The following is a 15,720-nucleotide window of genomic DNA, read 5'->3' as shown; positions in this document are numbered from 1 at the left end:
GGGCCACCCGGCCACCTCAGCTCAGCCCCCAAACCCCAAGTGCTCAGCTCTGTAGGCATCCCGAGCCAGCCCCGACGGGCCGAAAACACCTCCCGACCTTCATCCGAATTTCCAGCCCCTTTACGGGATGAAATTTGGCCCTTTGAGGAGGGGGTTTGGTAGCTGTCTGCAATTTTCTGGTGATCTGGGGGGTGGGTTGAGCCCGTGCGGGGCCGGGGACGCTCCGTCCCGTGGGTCCAGCAGCCACCGCCGGGTCTCTGGTGGGCAAGGCCCTACCTAATGGTTTTCATGCGTTCGTGCTCTTGCAAAAAATGTTAAAAAAAAAAAAAAAAAAAAAAATAGATGGCAAAGTGCTTCATTATCCCCCTCCTTACACTCCCACCCCTGGAATTTGTGGTTTCTTTAACTGGGTCTTTTTTCTCCACATATCCCACATGGTCGCCAGTGCTGTGATACATCTGTATGGGAATGTGTTAGTCATATTCAGCTTTTAATTACATGATATGGTATAATGCTATTCATATCCCGAGAGAGTTGTTCTTTCTACTATAAATAGTCTCTTACATGTTTCATTTATGAAACGATTTCTGGAGTAAAATGGTTGCAAATATCCTTACTCATGCTATGGGTTTATGCCTGCAAAGACCTCGTGTGATGGCAGGAGCAGCAACGTTTGATGTTGAATACTCCTGATAAATCGCTTGGAGGAGGATACTCAGCTTTTCCCCCCCCCCCCCCCCCCCCCCCAAAAAAAAACCTGACACGAGCAGGCGGCGGGAGGCTCATCCTTCTCCAGACCCATCAACCACCAGCTGAGAGACGGATCTTTTAGTGGGCCCGTCGGCACAATTACCGTAAGCCATGGCTCCCAAAGACTCTTTGTTAGGCAGCAGCGCTGCCAACCCCAACTGGGGGACGGCCCACGGGCACGCAGGGATGGAAATCCCACAGGCACGGGGGCGCACGGCCGCTCTACAACGACCGGCCTCATCATTTGGACCCTCAAATTCAGTGTTTCAGTAGTGACTGCTAAATAAACAATTCCGCCCTCTGGTTAAATGCGGCGGATGAAACGTGAAGCAGAGACAGAGGAGTCGGGTCGAGCTCGTTCTTAGCTTATATATCACCCCCCCCCCCGCTGAAATCGAGGGGTTTGGCCCCAAAGTAGTTGATCTGCAGACTGAGTGCGTATTACATTCCCCCCCTCTCCCCATTCAGATGTCTGCAGAGAAGTGCTTATAGTCTTCTATAGGTGCCTTGAAATTAGCCATCATTCAAATCCTAGCGAAAATTGACTTCTACGCGCATATATATAAATAAAAACTCTGCATTTCTATACATCTCATCTATTCCCGGATTTAAAAGATGAAGTGCGTAATTAGTCCAACAAGCGATTTCCTGCTGTTGTGGCAACTTTCTGGCCGCAAAGGAGGGCTGGGATTTAACCCTGCCCAGTCTGCCTTCAGCCACGGCCAGCCCGCCGGCCTCCCGCTCGCTCCTCATCCAGCACCGCCGACGCTCCGGACGCCTCATTAAGAATTAAAACCTTCCCGGCGACGGAGGGTGATACCCCACGGATCGATGCGCCCGAAGCCGGGCGTGAAAGGGTTTCCCCAGAGCCCGAGGGGTGCTGAGCAAGCTCAGCTTCCACCCCGCGGGATCCCTCTCCCCGCGCTGGGGGCTGCTCTTTGTGTGCTCTCCTCGCCGCGTCCCGCGTAGAGCCGCCGGAAACCCGCGTTAATTAGTACCAGACGTTAATGACCAGACGGGTGGGATCGATGCATCGGCAGCGCCGGGGCCTTTCGGGTCCCGTTTTTTAGTCCTCGTGTTCGGAGGGGAAGGGGAAAAAAGGGACGGGGGTCGTGCCCCAATGGGGACCCCATGCCAGCGCCCATCGTCATCCTTGGGGCGGGCGTGAGGTGGGAACGGAGCTCTAAGCTGGACAAATCTCACAGCTCTCCGAGCTAAAGCCCAGATTTAAGAGAAAATCGGAACAAGCTGGGACGCAGAGCCAGGAGTGAAGACAAATGTAAGACAAACCCCTTTGAATCCGACCCCGACTTTCTCGTGAAGCTCTCGCCGAAATCCGCGGCGGTCGCGGACAGGCCATTTGTTTCCCATTAGCTTGACTTGCCGCTGATGTTGCGGCACTCTTCGAGGGGCTGGCAGGGCGAGAGGCAGGCGCGGGGAGGGGGGGCTGAGGTTGGGGTTTGGGGGGGCGCGGGGTCAATATCATCCCCCCCCCCCCCCCCCACCTCCTTCCCTCTCCGTCGGGAAGGAGGGAGTTGAGGAGAGGGATGCTCACCGCCCGCATCGCACCTCTCGCTCCCTGCTCTGGATCAACCCCCCCGTCACGCGCCCCCCCGCGGGTCATTTCGCAAACCGAGGTTGACAAAGCGAAGCAGTTGGGATCCAGGATGAAAGAAGAAATCTGCTAAGCACTTTGGGCCAGGCTCACCCCTGGGGTTGGGGGGGATTTACTCTTTGAACTCAACATTAATGGTGTGTCTTAGCAGCATTTTTTTTTTTTTTTAATCCTGAGCCCAACCCAGGCCCCCCGATTTTATCCCGGGGTAACTCTCGGCCTTGGGAGCACTCGCCTGACCTTGCAGCACTGGCACATGGCAGAATCTGGCTCAGGCCTCAGTGACGGCATTTGGCCCGAAACCACAAGGATTTTTGAAAATTTACTTTGAACCTCCCTCCAGATTAGCAGGGTGTAACTAAAGGGTATATTCGGTTCTTACCGACTGCTACAAAAAAAAAAAAAAAAAATCTTTTCCCTTTGGGCATCATGACAGTCACTTGAAGGGCTGCTGAACAGCAGCTCCAGAGACTCCGATTCCCTTGAGGGCAAGAAGTGATCTGACTTGCACAAAAAAAAAAAAAAAAACAAACAAAAAAAAAGAAACAACCTTAAAAATGGTTCTTAATGGGACACAAAAGCAGCACAGGAAACCAAGTTTGCCCCAGAGCTCCCCAAGTTGGACTCTTGTCCCTGCAGAGCCGGCGGTGGGGAGCGATACTTTCCGTAATGCCGCCCTGCAAGATTTTGGGGGATGTTTTCCCACTTTCTGCTCATTCCTGAAGCGTCGCCAGCTCCGACCCCAACTTTTTGCATGTGTCTCATTCCTCCACACCCCCCCCAGCTTGACCACCACGTACGGGGTTCAGCTGGCTGAGGACAGCCCTTCCTCCCCATGCAAATTTCTGAATAAGTGGCAATCTTCGAGCCTGATGTCTTCCCCATTTTTCATTTCCTGAGTTGTTTTAAGAACTTGCACCTGTGTAATAACTGAATACCAGGTTAAAATTGATACCAGCCTTCCAGGAGGTTGCTTGACCCACCCTGGCTTTAAATGCAATCTTTGAAGGGATAATTTTTAGCCCTTAACACGTTTTCTCCCTGGGAAGTAGGCCACTTTTTTCTGACGCGTAGGAAAACGCGGGATAAAAATTAAGGAGCATTAAACCTGCCCCACTATCTTGACGTCCTTGAATGAGCAATTGAGAGCAAGTAACTGGAAAAGGAGGCAGGGAGAGGGCAAAGGGGTGGAGGAGGATCAGCCGGACCTGATGGCTTTGAGGTCACCGCTGGCGTAACCGTGACCGGCAGCAAACACTCAGATCGCACCTAAAACCTGCTGCCCCCCCCCCCCCCCCAAATTAAGGTGTTGCTGCACACCTCGTGGGTGCTGACTCAGCACCCACGACGTGCTGGGGAGCAGCAGGGAAGCCGGTAGGTCACCCACCCAACCCCACGCCAGGACCTTCAGATTCCCCCCAGGGAGGCAGATGAAGAAACTTCCTTATTTTGCACTTTATTGTTTTTATTTATTATTTTTATTTTTTTTTCCTTCTTCCCACCCCCCCCCCTCCCAGCCTCTTTTTTTTTTTTTTTTAGTGAAAGAATGAGAACCAAAAACCCGTGGGCGCTCTGCAGGGGCCGGCCAGCCCCAGCCAGCCCGAGCAGCCGCCGAGACAATACCCGGGGCTGTGGGAAAACCAGCGCAGGAAGGAACCGGGGACCGGCCCCAGCTGCGGCATCCGCCTCCGCTCTCCCAACCGCCATCACCCCGGGGGCTACCCCTCCAAAAAGAAGGCGATGGAGAGGGAAGGTTTGCAGGATGGGGTCCCTCCAAACGGATTCCGAAGGCTTTGCCGATAAAAACCGCCGGCTCCCGACTGAAGCAGCTGGTATCCAGCCTTCTCCGACCCGGGGAAGCTGGAAAAATTGGATGGGTCTAAGAGACAGCTCCCTCCACCAAATATCCGACCAATTTATACCGAGTCCCCCGCTGCTACGAGGGCGATAGCACGAAGCCCTGGCAGTAGGGCTCCAGATTTTTGGCTCGCCTCCATCACGAAGCCCCGGGGTTGAGCGGCGAAACCGATTTACGAAAGGCTGGGGGTGCCCAAACACAAATTAGAAAGCGTACGATATCATTTCTCCTGCTAACGGCGCGGGCGGAGGGATGCGGGAAGACGCTTGCGCAACACCTAGGAAGGAATGTCTCTGAGAAATTAGTCAGCAGCAGCAAAATGAATGCACAGTTTTTTTTCCTCAATAAAAGCCGCCTGCTTATTTACCCATCTGGGATGAATTTATGTGCTTTGTGCAGAGGAATGAGCAGCAAGGGTCTGATTGGAGCCTGCATTCCTATGCAATATGTCTAATTTAGCTTTCTGTATTAGTTTGCCCTCGTGGTCTGAAAAGGAGCTTGAAGGTAGAGAGGTGCCGCAGCGACGAGCTTCCCATAAAAATGGGAGGAATTGAGTGAGAAATCAAAGGGGTTTTGGTGGGGGTGGACCGCTTGCAACACGGTTCACAAGGGGGGACTCCGGGATGATAAACGTCAAGGCTCACGTTTCCGAGCAGACAGGAGGCAAGTTGGGATGCTGCACTGTAAAACTACCGGCGGGTCCTCATCCCCTTCACCAAAAAGCATCGCTGGCAGGAATAAACCCATCGGCGGCGCAGGGGAGGGAGGAAAGGCCGAAGAAGCCCGTGAAGGCTTGGGCTTTTGGGGGGTTACGTGAGTTCCTCTTACAGAGAGAGATTGCACAGGCAATAAAAAAAAATAATAATTAATAAATAAATAAATAAATAAATAAATAAATAAATAGATAGATAGATAGATAGATAGATAGATAGATAGATAGATAGATAGATAGATAGATAGATAGATAAATAAATATATAAATAAATAAATAGATAGATAGATAGATAGATAGATAGATAGATAGATAAATAAATATATAAATAAATAAATAGATAGATAGATAGATAGATAGATAGATAGATAGATAAATAAATATATAAATAAATAAATAGATAGATAGATAGATAGATAGATAGATAGATAAATATATAAATAAATAAATAGATAGATAGATAGATAGATAGATAGATAGATAGATAGATAGATAGATAGATAGATAGATAGATAGATAGATAGATAGATAGATAGATAGATAGATAGATATATAAATAAATAAATAGATAGATAGAAGGCTGGCTGAGTTATCTGAAAATAGAGACAGTGCTGTTGGAACCACTCCATCCCCAGGCTGTTTTTTGTTTTTTTTTTTTTTTAAATACCCTACAACCCCCCAGCGAGGCTTTTATTTAAAAACAAATAAAACTGGGCTACAACCGGGTGGATGCATCACTTCTCCTCTGTACGAACACGGTGCTTCACCACCCGTGGCTCTTTATTGTCACCCGGCCCTGGCCGTTGGGTAAACCCTCCGGGGATGCTGCATTTCAGTTTTCTCCATCGCTGGTGCTGCAGCAAGTCATAATTTTCCTCCGAGATGATTTTCACGCTCTCAGCATCCCCACCACCACCACCCGATCCATTCGCTGAATATTCCCAGGACATTTGAAGGATATTTTTCTGGCAGAGGGATGCGCCCGGCCAGGCGAGGCCGGTGGTCACTGCTTGGGCTGTAAGGCTGAATATCTGCCTGTAAAAAACCCAGCGGTTGTTGGCAGATCCTCAGCCGGTGCCCGTTATCATTCCTCCCTCCACTTCCAAGATTAGCGACTTCAAGGAAGCCAAGACAATTTGCAACGATGGCAAATCTGCCTCTAATTGCGCCGGCTCGGACGCTGTAACATCCCGGAGCTTCCTCAAATCCACCCGAGGTACCCGGGAGGGGTGGGAGGAAGGGCAGGAGGAGGAGGAGGAAGGGAATTTAGCACCTGGCAAACCCCAACCCCGCTGCAAAAAAACCCCTCTCCTCAGCAGCCTGGCGCAGGTTTTCTTCCAGGAGGCACCATCACCAACTTCAGCTCAGTCCCGAGTGCTCCCCTGGGACGTTTCAAGTGCAATATTATTTTTTTTTTTATTTTATTTTAGAGCATAACACTAAATCCGAACCACACTATTTTTTTTATTTATTTTTTTTTTTTTGCAAACAAGGCATATTTCCCGTGGGTTTGTATTATTTTTTTTTTAATTATTTTTTAATTTTTATTTTGCTTTTTGTTGTTGCTGTTTGGGGTTTTTTTTTGTTTGTTTGTGTTTTTAGGTTTTTTTGGTTTTTTGTTTGTGTTTTTTGTTTTTTAGGTTTTTTGGGGTTTTTTGTTTGTGTTTTTGGGGGTTTTTTGTTTGTTTTGTTTTGTTTTGTTTTATTTTTTTTTATTGTTTTGTTTTGGTTTGGTTTGGTTTATTTTTTTGTTTTGTTTTATTTTTTTGTTTTGTTTTGTTTTGTTTGTGTTTTATTTTTTTGTGTTTTTTGTTTTGTTTTGTTTTGTTTTATTTTTTTGTTTTGTTTTGTTTTATTTTGTTTTATTTTTTGGTTTTGTTTTGTTTTGCTTTATTTTTTTTTTTTTTGGTTTGGTTTGTTTTTTTTGCTTTGTATTTTTTTGTTTTGGTTTTTTTTTTGTTTTGTTTTGTTTTTTTTTTTGTTGTTGTTTTTGTTTTTTCTCGAAACAAATCCCACTCACCGGCTCCTCTTCGGCTGCAGCCCCTTGCAACTCTCGCGCAGTTAAACTGGCCCCACCCACGCCAGCCTGTTGCCTTTCACCCCCCCCACCCCACCCCGCACAAATCCCACCGCCACCCCGAGGCAGAAACACTGAAGCTCCCCCCCACTATTATCCTCATTACAGCAGATAAATAAATCAAAGAGGCAGGCAGTTGGCATCCCAGGAGTTTCCTTGCTCGGCCTCGGGCCGCAGGCTGGGGTGGGGGGAGCTGGGGGGGGGCGTGTCCCACTGGGTCCCAACCTGCCTGTGGGGATGGGGAAGACGCAAGGCCACCCCCCCCCAAGGGCTGGGAGCACTTGGCAGGATCTCTAGAGGCTTAAGAGATCCTTACCCTTACGCTCCAAATCTGATTTTCTTATTTCTCCGCCAAAATAAGTCCCGTTGACAGCAGATGAGACCGGCTCCGCAGTCCTGCATTTTTGTTTCCCCTAATCTCCGATTGATTTTCATGATCTTTCGGTCCCTTTTATCCCACGTTAGGGATTTCTCAGCATCCCTGCATCTAAGCGTGGCTCTGCTCTCTTCAGCCCATGCTGAGATTTTCCCCTTTCCTCGGCGCTCCTCCCCGTTCCACCGTTTCACGGGGTTCTCGCTTTTTATTTTATTATTTCGCTCGTCCCAACTGGATGGAGCAACTTCTGACTTCAGCCTCCCTGCAGCTGAAACCCAAGGGCGAGCACAGCCTGACCCCGGGGAAACCTGCCCCCGTGACCCTTTCCCCTCTAATTTCTAGGGGGGAAAAAAGGCCAAAATGAACTTTTTATGCTTTGATGGAGGGATAGAGCTGAAGAGTTAGGTGTGAGCAGCGCCAACCTCATTAGTTCCAAGCACCACCGTCGCTTTCAGAACTAATTTTTCGGGTCGAACGCGACAGCTCAGGGGAAACCATCAACCAGAACTGTGCCAAGAATTGGGACAGGGAAGCCCCTGAGCCCCAGCGCCCCAAATTGGGGCACGGAGACACCCCAGTGATGGGTTTCACGTACCGAGATCTGTTGAAGGACATCGCATCACCCCTGGAATTACCCCTTTTTTTGGGGGGGGGGGGGGGTGTGGGGGGTCTCGCACGTGGCTTTACAGTTACTGGAGGCTCCAAGGCTTGGATTCCTGCAGCACGCCCCGCTCAAGCAGTGCTACCCCAGCCCCCAAATCCCTCGGGATGAAAAGCGAAGGCCAAGCGGGAGAATCCCCCCAATGCGCAGCCGTTGTGGAAATGCCATTTCTTCGGGGGGGGGGGGGGGGAGGCAGTTTTCCACCCATCCTCTTGCCTTTCCACCCAAACCGGGCTGCCACGAGCTCCAGCAAAGGCTCGTGAGCACATCCCCCCCCCCCCAGCTCCCTGCAGCGCTGCCGGGGGGGTCAGCCCAGGCACCCACGGATGGGGCAGGGGGGGGGCGCAAAGAATTACATTTCCATTTAACGTTGCGCAAATGCAAACTCTAAATATCTTTCCCCGCCTCTGGAGGGGGAAAACTAAGGATTTCTCTTGACGAATCACTGATATTTTCTACGCTGGGTGTCCACTTGTGCATACGCACACGCACACCAGCGCACACCGGGGGCCCCCAGGGTTTTAATTCTGCCTTCCAGGGCTTCCACATGCGCCCTCACAAATCATCAAACCCCAGCGACTTGCTGGAGATGCCGGGGGCGCAGGCAACGCCGGCCCGTGCCCCCAGCTCAAATACCACCCAAAAAGACGACGGCCCGCAGCGCCGCAGGGATGCTTCGCCCCCCACCCCCCCCCCCCCCCCCCAGAACTGGAGGTTTTGGGTGTAAAGACTCTTTCAAAGTTCCTGAATTTGAGCCTTTGCCATCGCTGACGGCGTAAGGACTTGGCCCAGGACAAAAATTTCCAACTGCAGCAGGTGAAGCGATGTCAGGGCGTTGCGCAGCCCCAGAGCAACAGCTTGCAGGCTGCAATGCAATAAATGTGGGGGTTTTTGTTTTTTTTTTTTTTTTTTCCTTTTTCTCCCCCTCCCCCCAATATTTTTTTTTTTTTTTTTTTTTACAAATGCGATTTTTCTCTCTGGATTAGAGCATCGCTAAGCCCCCCCCAGCCCAGCGAGCCCTACATTGCTGGTCCTCACCCACCACCTCCCAGATCCAGGATAACGGCGGCTGCTCCGGCACCATCATCCCAACCACGCCGGGAGGGTGGGGGAAGTCTTCTGGCATCTTCCTAGTGACTCACTCGTCAGCCAAATTTTTTTTTTTTTAAAAAAAAAAAAAAAATCACCAGCAACAACATAGTTCTGGCCTAGTTTGGATGAATTTAATCCTCTTTAGGCTTCTTTGAAGCGCAGGCTTACAGATATTTAGCGCATTTCAGTCAGGATCCCAGCGCTCACCAGAGCAGCTTTGAGCACGGGGTGGGGGGGGGGACCCGACGCTTTGTTGGGCTTCTCTTCGAGGTCCAGCAGAATTTCATTTGCAGTGCTACTTTCCTCGATGCTCTCACTGATAAAGGCACGGACTATTTGGCAACGGAAAGTTGCTGCTATTAATACGGCGCTCTTAGTAAAACAGAATTAAATCCCACTAAAAGAAAATTTTGGGGTTTGTTTGTTTTTTGTTTGGTTTTGTTTTTTTTTTTTTTTGGAGCAGAAGGTGGAGGCTGTGAGTATTTATCCTGCACCTTCCCAACGTGAACCCCAGGGCAGGACCCAGGTAAGGTTTTCACCGCTCCGCCACGAACGTGCCGGGGAGTGGATTTAGAAGGTGGTCGCAGGGTTTCTCTTATAAATAACAATATTGGCTTCATCAAGAAGATAAATGAGTCCTAGCTAAGGGTCTACCCAAGGTATTTAGTACTTGTGAAGGGATGCCAGGGCTCCAAGTACCAAACTCGAAACCACAGGCGGAGGGATGAGTTAAATCCAGGGCTCTGCTTCCTCCCCAGCAGCCACCCTGCTCTTCCTCACTGCTGGGGGGGGGGGGGGGGGGGGGGGCAGGTTTTGCCATCTCCCAACGGAGAGACGTCCACCAAAACGCTCTCTTTGCTAACGAAGCGGCGCGATAGAAACCCTCACCGAGGTTTTAAGCCGCCCCACAGCATTGCGGGAAGGTTTCCCGGTTTTACAGCCCCGCTGCTCCGTAGACGGCCGACTACAATCTGATTAACACCAGATTACAAGGGCGGGGAGGGGGGGGTGGGTTTAAGAGCTTAAAAGCAGCTCATGCTACAAAAATCTCTCCGATCGTATAAGCAGCAGAATTTGAGAAAATCAGGACCTAAAAGGAAACAGAAAGTTGTTCAGCGTTTCTCGCCGAAAAGGCTATTTACTGAAAGAGAAACTTTTCAGCCCGTTTTGTTTGGCAGCAGTTTGTTGTCACAGAGATTCCTGCAGGTAAGGAAGGACTCAACACACCGTGTCTCCAGGGAAGAGCCCCTGGGTGATTCAGGGGTGTATTGAAGTAATATTTTCATTTTTCACTAGAAAAGCTTCCAGGTTTCCCCAACCTGGGGAATAGGAAGATAGCAGCAGCTTTATCAACACTGCATGGGATGGAAAAATCAGTTTTCCTGGGAAGGGGTGAGGGGGCAGGAGTACCCCAAAAACCCGATTTATCCAGAAAAGCATCTGTTTTCCCTTCTCAGAAGTGCCTCAAATGGGCTTTGAGCCCAACAACTTCCAGAAACGTTGATGGAAATGAGTAGGAGAAGCTCCTTAAGTTACTCAAAGAGTGTGTAGTCAGCGGTAGCTGGCTAAAATGAAGCAATTAAAAGACAAACCAAGGAAGAAAACATTATTGACCATCCTACCTGAGGCTGGGGGGGGGTCACTGCCAGCACCTCGTCACTTGGTCACCAAACTCCTGCACAGCCCCAGCCTGTCACCGAGCCGCCACCAGCAGCTCCTACATCAAAACACTTTGGTGGCTGGTTTTTATTCTTAAAAAAAATAAATCCCCTGGCTTGCCAACCGTCCCAAAATGCAAACAACTTTGCCTCTAATTGATTCATTGATTGGTTGGTTGATGGGTTTGGTGGGTTGGTTAATTGATTGGTTTGTTGGTTGGTTGGTTGGTTTATTGATTGGTTTGTTGGTTGGTTGGTTGGTTTATTGATTGGTTTGTTGGTTGGTTGGTTGGTTGGTTTATTGATTGGTTGGTTGGTTGGTTGGTTTATTGATTGGTTTGTTGGTTGGTTGGTTGGTTGGTTGATTGGTTGGTTGGTTGGTTTATTGATTGGTTTGTTGGTTGGTTGGTTGGTTGGTTGATTGGTTGTTTGGTTGGTTGTTTGGTTGGTTTATTGATTGGTTGGTTGGTTGGTTGGTTGATTGGTTGGTTGGTTGGTTGATTAGTCGATTGGTTGGTTGGTTGACTGACTGATTAATTAATTGATCGATTGTATTCCTTGATCGATTTTATAAGCACATCTGTAAGCCTGAGCTAAACATCATCACGCAGCGGTGTGGGACGCGAGACCCACCCCTGGGGACCACCAGTGGGTGGCAACGGGCTACCACGAGCCCAGGTTGGCAACGGGCTGCCTCATCCTGGGGTAACGGCCCGTGGCTCGGTTGCTGCGGCGAGGCAGAGGTTGCAGAGCTTGTAACCCCTACTAGCCAAGCAGGGCCAACAGTAGTTTGCAGCCAAATGTCAAAGGACAAAGGGGCTTTGTGGCGGGGGGGACCCTCCCTGTGCACCCATCTTAAAACCACGGGTAGCAAGGCAGAAGGTGAGCAAGAGCATTTGAGCCTCAGCGTGGTTTTAAAACCAAACTAAAAAAAAAACAAAACAAACCAAACAAATCTACACGCCTGGAGAAAGGGACTGCAGGGGGGTTTGCAGAAAAGGGGTGCAGGGAGGGAGCCCGAGAGGTCTCCCCTGGCTCAGAAATGGGGCGACGCTTCGTTACCCCGCTGCGACCCCCCGCCCTGTATAACACAGCCGGGCTCTCTGTCTGAGCTCCAGCCGGGAGGACGAGGCGGTTTCATTCCCAGCGCTCACACGTCGAAGATTTACAAGCTCAAGACACTTGAGATGTATTTACTGGCTACCAACATAATTGCAGCGTAATTGCATATGATATCAAGCCAATTTTCCTAGAGCTGTCAGCCACGGGACAGGGTGGGATGACTCCTCATCCAAACTCTATCTATAGACACACCAGAAGAATGAGACTCATTCTTCCCTTCAGCTCTTCTATTCTTTTTTTCAGAAGAAATCTGGAGCCCCGTTGCTTTATTAGTAAACAAAAAAAAAAACTGAAAAAAAAAAAAAAAAAAGCACCCAAGCTTCTCATAAACGAATTACCAGCTGAATGTCCTGTTGAAAACCCTCTGAGGCAGCGCGGTTGAGTTGCTGTCAGTGGCCGCGTTTCCACCCCAGGCACCATCCTGCCCAGTCCCGGGGTGGCAGAGCTACGCCCAGCACCCCGTGTGTGTCCCCCCCCTCCACCTCACAGCCCCTCGGGGCACACACCCACCCCCCCCCCCCCATTTTGGCAAAACACCTTTCTCCGAGTGGAGAAATAATGTGTGAGCTGGAGAGCAGCTCCGACGCCCGAGGGAAGGTGCGGGGGTGCCCACGCTGCCTCTTCCTTCTCCTCTTTCTCCTCCTCCTTCTCCTCTTCCTCCTCCTCCTCCTCTTCCTCCGTCCCTGCCCGCCCAGCTCCTCGCATCACGATGGGACTGGTTGCCCCAAGACCGATGGCACGATGGGCTTCCTGGGCAGAGAACTGGTGGCACCTGGCAAGAGGCTCCGGCGGCATCTTCGGAGCAGGCAACGCAGGCAGAAACCATCAGCGGCTCCTGCTCGGCCCAGGCTGGTGGTGAAAGGGAAGGAGAGGTCCTGTGGTCGTGGATGAAAAGTGGGGATGGGGGGCTTGGGGAGGTGTGGGAGGAGTTGCTCCAAAATGACCCAAGAGTTGGCAAGACACGGGGAGACCTCCCCCCAGTCAGGTCATGCCCAACAACTCCCAAACCCGCGTTCTTCACAAATAATTGAAGATGATTTTTCGGTCTGAGAAAGTGGAGCAGATATTTAAAACACCCAACTATCCCGGCGGGGAAGGAAAACTCAGTCAAACACATCGTTTCGTTTGTACCCCTCAAAGGGACCAAACCGCATCGTTCAGTAGCGAGAATGAATTGTGGTAGGAGGGTAAACGGCAGCAAGAAAACTCCTCTCATTGGCAAAATTCAAGGTGTGTCCCAGCTCTGCAAGCATCAGATGCACGCCGCGTGCACCCAATTAAATCGCATTTTGCTACCACCAGCTCCACGGCCGGGCCTTGCAGGGTCCTCCGGGACGGCACCGCCGCGTCAAGCGAGAATTGAAAAGACCCCGAAGACACCACGCGGGATAACTAATCGCCCGAATCCACGATGGTTTTTATGGCCATCTCGGGTGGTGGGTAAATGTTGAGCGAATCAACCCGCCCCCTCGAATGTCTCCCAAAACCGACGCGAGGTGGGGGGGGGGTTGCACAAAGATCCCCCCCTCAGCTCGTCTGTCCCCGCCGCCGTGATTTGCACAACTTGGTGTCGGTCGGATGCGACGCTGGGAGGTTGGAAAGGTCGGAACTCGGTGTTTTCCATCTGGCTTGAGAAGGTTCAACAGCGCCGATCAGAAGTGAATGATTTTTTTTTTTTTTTTTTTTTTAAAAAAAAAAGAGATAAAAAAAAAGTGTAAATACTGTGAAACCGTGAGTGCGGTGGGCAACGCTCGGTTCACAATGATTGCGACTCTTGGGTCTTCGCTCCAGCTCCATGAAACCATAACAGAGAAAAACCCGTGGAAGAGCCGACGCGGGGAGCACCGAGGGCACGGCGAAAGGCTTCGCGCTTTGTATTTTTTGCAGACGCACAGCCTCAAGATTTTACAGATTCTGCTTATTTTTCCAAGGTTCACGGGCCGGCTTTGCCAGCACAGCCCTGAGCGGCATCCGCCGCTTGCTCTAACCGGCGCTCGGTGTTATTCCGGGGGCTCAAGGAGCTTTTTGGGGTGAAATACAGATGTTTCCTTACTGAGCAGAGGAAAATCGAGATGAATTTGTGTTCTTCCTGGGGCTCAAGGAGTTTTTTGGGGTGAAATACAGATGTTTTTCTGACGGACCAGAGGAAAATCGAGATGAATTTGTGTTCTTCCCAGGTCTCAAGGAGTTTTTTGGGGTGAAATACAGACATTTTCCTTATGGACCAGAGGAAAATCGAGATGAATTTTTGTTCTTCCCAGGTCTCAAGGAGTTTTTTGGGGTGAAATACAGATGTTTCCTTACTGAGTAGAGGAAAATCGAGATGAATTTTTGTTCTTCCCAGGGCTCAAGGAGTTTTTTGGGGTGAAATAAAGATGTTTTCCTTATGGAGCAGAGGAAAATCGAGATGAATTTGTGTCCTTCCTGGGGCCTCAAGGAGTTTTTTGGGGTGAAATACAGATGTTTCCTTACGGAGCAGAGGAAAATCGAGATGAATTTTTGTTCTTCCCAGGTCTCAAGGAGTTTTTTGGGGTGAAATACAGACATTTTCCTTACGGACCAGAGGAAAATCGAGATGAATTTGTGTTCTTCCTGGGTCTCAAGGAGTTTTTTTGGGTGAAATACAGATGTTTTTCTTACAGAGCAGAAGAAAATCGAGATGAATTTGTGTTCTTCCCGGGTCTCAAGGAGTTTTTTGGGGTGAAATAAAGATGTTTTCCTTATGGAGCAGAGGAAAATCGAGATGAATTTGTGTCCTTCCTGGGGCCTCAAGGAGTTTTTTGGGGTGAAATACAGATGTTTCCTTACTGAGCAGAGGAAAATCGAGATGAATTTGTGTTCTTCCCAGGTCTCAAGGAGTTTTTTGGGGTGAAATACAGACATTTTCCTTACGGACCAGAGGAAAATCGAGATGAATTTGTGTTCTTCCTGGGTCTCAAGGAGTTTTTTTGGGTGAAATACAGATGTTTTTCTTACAGAGCAGAAGAAAATCGAGATGAATTTGTGTTCTTCCCGGGTCTCAAGGAGTTTTTTGGGGTGAAATAAAGATGTTTCCTTACGGACCAGAGGAAAATCGAGATGAATTTGTGTTCTTCCCGGGTCTCAAGGAGTTTTTTGGGGTGAAATAAAGATGTTTTCCTTATGGAGCAGAGGAAAATCGAGATGAATTTGTGTCCTTCCTGGGGCCTCAAGGAGTTTTTTGGGGTGAAATACAGATGTTTCCTTACGGAGCAGAGGAAAATCGAGATGAATTTGTGTTCTTCCGGGGGCTCAAGGAGTTTTTTGGGGTGAAATACAGATGTTTTTCTTACGGACCAGAGGAAAATCGAGATGAATTTGTGTTCTTCCCAGGTCTCAAGGAGTTTTTTGGGGTGAAATACAGATGTTTCCTTACTGAGCAGAGGAAAATCGAGATGAATTTTTGTTCTTCCCAAGTCTCAAGGAGTTTTTTGGGGTGAAATACAGATGTTTCCTTACGGAGCAGAGGAAAATCGAGATGAATTTTTGTTCTTCCCAGGGCCTCAAGGAGTTTTTTGGGGTGAAATACAGATGTTTTCCTTATGGAGCAGAGGAAAATCGAGATGAATTTGTGTTCTTCCGGGGGCTCAAGGAGTTTTTTGGGGTGAAATACAGATGTTTTCCTTATGGAGCAGAGGAAAATCGAGATGAATCTGTGTTCTTCCCAGGGCTCAAGGAGTTTTTTGGGGTGAAATACAGACGTTTTCCTTACGGACCAGAGGAAAATCAAGATGAATTTGTGTTCTTCCCAGGCCTCAAGTTTTTTGGGGTGAAATACAGA

Source organism: Tyto alba, unplaced genomic scaffold (genome assembly GCF_018691265.1).
Source record: "Tyto alba isolate M040663 unplaced genomic scaffold, T.alba_DEE_v4.0 Super-Scaffold_42, whole genome shotgun sequence".
Taxonomy (NCBI): Eukaryota; Metazoa; Chordata; class Aves; order Strigiformes; family Tytonidae; genus Tyto; species Tyto alba.
Note: the sequence above shows the minus strand (reverse complement) of the source record.